At 38.2% G+C, this 5,319-nt stretch overlaps 1 long non-coding RNA gene across 1 annotated transcript; it reads right to left on the bottom strand.

Annotated features, from left to right (window-relative positions):
• Window positions 1-3,129: 3,129 nt before the first annotated feature.
• Window positions 3,130-3,808, bottom strand: LOC138151856 (uncharacterized). The gene is made up of 2 exons (XR_011165943.1): window positions 3,560-3,808; window positions 3,130-3,470 (listed from the first exon to the last, which is right to left on the bottom strand). It is a non-coding gene; the product is annotated as an uncharacterized lncRNA (long non-coding RNA).
• Between the last annotated feature and the right edge of the window lie 1,511 nt (window positions 3,809-5,319).

Raw genomic sequence — 5,319 nt, 5'->3', positions numbered from 1 at the left:
TTTTAAAGGCTTGAAAATGTGGGTGCTTTCTACTTTATCTACCTGTGCCAATGTCATAACTACTCTGATGGCTTTCACTTTCTGGTTTTTGGACTCAGTCTTTTGGTATCTTAATAAATTTTCTAGTTTATTTCCCCATATGGCAAGCATGATGCATTTTGTGATGGATAATTATATCAGCATATCTGTAATCTCCATAGGCATTGTGAATATGGCATTTCTGATACAACTACTCAGTCGATAAACATCTATTAAGCACCTTTCTGTGCCAAGGCACTGTGCCAAGTGTTCTATGAATGCTATCTCATTCAAGGGAAACACAGTAATTCTTGACATCTCTCCAACCAGGCTGAACTATTACCTAGAAGTAGTTCATGGTTTCTATATTAGATCAGGCTTCATTCCTTTCCATGAAGTTCTCTAATGTTTGAAATCAATCAATAAACATTTCTTAAGTACCTATTATATGCCAGGTACTTTGCCAAACGCTGGGAATACAAAAATAGGCAAAAGGCAGTCTCTCCCCTCAAAAAACTTATAATGTAATGGGAGAGACAACATGCAAACATATACAGAGACAAAAGTCAGTCCCTGCCCTCAAGGAGTTTACAATCTAATGGAAATGTTTTCTGTTTACTCAGACTTTCAGCTTTACCAGTAATTTCTCAAACTTTCTGATTGTATCTTTACAAAGTTGCGTTTCCACTGTTTTCTGTGATTAAAAAAGTAAGCATTGAGTGAAAATTAATATGGAACAGTATATGAGGCCGGTAGTGTTCAATCTAATACTAAGGTTAGAGAAGCTGTTCAGTACACAATAGGTACACATTCCTGTTAGTAAGCAACTGTCGTTAAAAATGAAATAATAGTGTTTCTTCCTTTCAATATTTTTGTACAAATAAAAGTTGTTAGGACATAGATACTTATTAATCAGTTAGGTACAAACAAGTATTGAAGTATTTCTTTTGGCGTAGTGGTGCTGTAAAAAAAAAAATCCTTGTGATATTAAGGGTGCTAACAACAGAGAAAGTTTGGAAACCTCTGCACTAAGATGAATTGTCCAATGCATCGTAGAGGAAATTTCCATGATGAGAGATTCCTATACTGATGCAACTACAGGACTCAACTTTTTAAAAATCTAATATATTAATGGTCAGGAGAACTGACCAATGACGGCCCAGTCTTAGCATATATGATAGGCTTTGTGGGATCCTGCTGCTGAACATGTGTAGGGCAAGACTCAGAGCATTCTGGGACTGTTTTCTGTCTATTATTTATGGTTTTGTTTTTATTTGACTTTTAAGCCAAAATTGCGTGTGCATACAAAATGGTATGAGCAAGCCCGACCTAGCTCAATTTTTCCCCCTTAGTTGCGGTCAAAGGAAGCTGTTCTGTAAGCTTTTAAAGTTGTGGACCCTAATCTCTCTGACCCAGACTGGGTATGTGACATTGAACACGTTTTCTGTCTATTATGTTTCACTCTTGAGGTCCTCTTCTTAGGTGAATGAGTATAAGAAACTGATCCGACTAGGGCTAAGCCATGACCTTGTGAACTATGAAAGGGGTGAAAAGGCCACGGATTATTAGGCTATGACCTTGTGAACTTCGAAAGAGGCGAAGGGCCTCCAGAGATCCAGGAACCGTAATCTACTCCAGAGTTTAGTGGCAGCCGAGCACTATGAGTCGGAACAGCCAGGAAGAGAGAGCTGATTGATCCAGCGTGCTGGAGCATCCACCCAGCAGCTTCGGGGGTTGGCCACAGGCGGAGCCTTTCATTGGCCCGTTCTGTCTGATGCAGGTATTTTCTTAGAATCGTGCTGAGGAGTTGGTGCAAAAGCACTTTCCAGGTAGAGGCATTAATGTCTTTTAAAGTGGTTGAAATGCACATGCACCAAGACATTAATAGAAGCAACATTTAATGATAGGAAAGTAGGAGAAATTAAGCAATGCCCATCAGTTGAGGAATGGTTAAAGGAGTTGTTGAACGTCAATATAGCGGAATATTTCTGTGCTATAAGAAACAATGAAAATGGTAAGTACAGAGAGCATGGGAAGATACACGGACTGATGAAAGTGAAATCAGAAAAACTATACACAACTGTAAATAGAATATGTAAGCAAAATTATATATGGAAAGCACGCACACAAAAGAAAGTGAATGCTGTGACCCTAATTAGTGTCTAAATTTGTTCTTTCTCCCCGAGGGCCCTCCCCCCGCCCCCCCCAGATAAGAAAATAGAGCTCCCTCTCTTTTTGTAGAGGAGGGAAACCTCTGACCTGTACTTTCCAAAACACATCTACTTTACAAATGTAAAATTACATGGCAATGATCAGGGCAGCATCTAAATGTTTGTATACTTAATAGAGGGAATAACACTTTATTAAATTATATATGAAAGTATGTGTGTATGTATGTATAGATAAATGCACATAAACTCAGTGACTTGAATGAAAACTTTTCACATCAGCGCACTAATTAAAATAGTGCTTCCCCCCAATTTTACAGGTTTGAATTAAAAGCAATTAAATAATATTTTGTTTTTCCCAGTTACATGTAAAGACAATTTTAACATTCATTTTTAAAAATTTTGAGTTCCAAATTTTCTCCTTTCCTCCATCTCCACCCCCGACTAAAAGACAGCAGTTTGACATACATTACATATGTGCAGTCATGTAAAACATATTTCCATAGAATTAAAAACAATTGAAAATAGAAATCTGCTTCGTTCCTCATCCTTAACAGAATTGTAAAAGTATATCCCTATCAGGCTCCTGTTATGGAGAGAGTAGACCTCCAGGGGGAGCCAATGGTTCACATTCATTTTTGGGGAAGACTTGAAATTTGTAAAAGTTTGAGAAATTTTTGAAATCTAGAATATTAGAACTTTAAGAAACTTCAAAAACCATGTAGTCGGGGCGGCTAAGTGACACAGTGAATAGAGCACCGGCCCTGTTGTCTGGAGGACCTGAGTTCAAATCCAGCCTCAGACACTTAACACAAAAAACTAGCTGTATGACCTTGGGCAAGTCACTTAACCCCAATTGCCCTCCAAAAAGCAAAACAAAACAAAAATTTAGTTTAACCCCTTAATTTTATTTATTTATTTATTTTTTTATTCTTTGGAAAACTTTATTTTTATCGTAGGTGGAATGGGGACACAGCAAGTTAGATGATTCCAATTTTGTTGGCAACATCTAAAGCATCATAGTCTGGAACAAGACGGACATAGGCCTTCTTCTCTCCATCGGGCCGGATCAGTGTGTTGACCTTGGCCACGTCGATGTCATATAGCTTCTTTACGGCCTGCTTGATCTGATGCTTGTTGGCCTTGACGTCCACAATGAAGACCAGGGTGTTGTTGTCCTCAATCTTCTTCATAGCAGACTCAGTGGTCAAGGGAAACTTAATGATGGCATAGTGATCGAGCTTGTTTCTGCGAGGGGCACTCTTCCGAGGGTATTTGGGCTGCCTTCGAAGTCTCAGTGTCTTGGGTCACCGGAAGGTGGGGGATGTTCAGATCTTCTTCTTTTTGTGGCTATGGACACCCTTCAGCACTGCCTTCTTGGCCTTCAAGGCCTTGGATTTGGCTTCTGTCTTGGGGGGGACAACAGCTTCCTTCTTCGCCTTCGGCGCCATGTTGGGGGAAAGGCTAACCCCTTAATTTTAATGAGAAAGAACCAGAGAGGGGACAAGTAGGGGGACAAGAATTGATTTGCTTAAAGTCACCAAGGTATTAAATAGCAAAATCCAGTCCTCTACTCCAAATCTGATGCTTTTTTCACAAAAAAAAAAAAAGAAAAAAAAGGATTGGCTGGTCCTAGATTATAGAAGTTATCATACTTAATAATATTATTAAGTTGCATTTCTGCTGCCAGGGCTTGAAACATGAACAACAGTGCTTTTAAAAAATATTTTTGTTTTTAATTTATTTTAAAAATAATGTTTTATTCCCTCCCAGCTACATGTAAAAAACAATTTTTAACATTCATTTAAAAAATTTTTAATTCTAAATTTTCTCTTCCTCACCCTGCCCACCCTACAGCAGACAATTTGATATAGTTTATACATGTTCAACCAGACAAAACAAATTAATATATTAGTCATGTGAAAGAAGACAGTGACCCAAAGGGGGAAAAAAGATGAAAAAATACAGAAAGTGGAAAGTATTATGCTTTGATCTGCATTCAGACTCTATCAGTTCTTCCTCTGGAAGTAGATAGCATTTTTCATCATGAGTCCTTTGGAATTGTCTTTGATCATTGTAGTTGCTGAGAACAGCTGAATCATTGATCGTCCCACAATATTTCTGTAACTATATACAATGTTCTGGTTCTGTTCCCTTTGATTTACATCAGTTCACATAGGTCTTTCTAGGTATTTCTGAAAGCATCTTGCTCATCATTTCTTATAGCACAATAATATTTCATTATAATCATATACCACAACTTGTCCAGCCATTCCCCAACTGATGGGTATTCTCTCAATTTCCAATTCTTTACTGCCACAAAAAGAGCTTCTATAAATATTTTTGTGCAAATTAATCCTTACCCCCCACCCCTGTTTTTATCTCTTTGGAATGCAAACCTAGTAGTGATATTGCAGGGTCATAATACACAGTTTGATAGCTTTTGGGCATAGTTCCAAATTATTCTCCAGAATGGCCGGATCAGAATAATGGTGCTTTTATGGCTTCTAGAATCTCAAGTGCTTGTATTAGGTCAGGATTTTATACATTTAATTTTAGGGTACTTGCAAATAAAGTCCTTCCCAGCCTTCCTTCCAGGTTTCCATAGACTGAATGACCTTTAAACAAAAACAATATTTTCTATTGAACTCAGATAGCTTATAAATTGAGCATGCTATGAGAGGGAAATGATCTCTCATAAACTTCAATATTTCTTTTTCTGGGTAAAAGTAGGATCAGAACAACAAAATACACTTAATAATAGAATTAGCACGGGTACAGGGGGAGTAGGGCTCTCTTTCCCATTGAAGGGCACCAGCTCTGCGTACCTCTTCAACGCTGAGTTCAGTCCTGGAGGACCTGGACTTCTAAAGGTAGGGAAAAGAATCTTTTTCTTGCTGTCTCTAGGCCTTCACCCTCAATTTTAGGGATGCAAGCCCCACAGTTCCATTTAACCACTTACATCAGATTAGTACTATAGTGGGAAAAGAACTGAGCAGAATTCGAGCCCGATTCTGGAGTTCCATCCCCAATCAATCACAGGGTTTTGGAGGTGATCTACTCCAACTTCACTTTACTGTGTTTCAATTTAGTATCAGTTAAACAATAATCTCAGATTACATCTCTTAAAGTT

The sequence above is a fragment of the Petaurus breviceps genome, unplaced genomic scaffold, assembly GCF_028583685.1.
Source record: "Petaurus breviceps papuanus isolate PSGF00001 unplaced genomic scaffold, PetGlider_PUasm1.0 90919, whole genome shotgun sequence".
NCBI lineage: Eukaryota > Metazoa > Chordata > Mammalia > Diprotodontia > Petauridae > Petaurus > Petaurus breviceps.
Note: the sequence above shows the minus strand (reverse complement) of the source record. Positions and strands in the feature narration are given on the sequence as shown.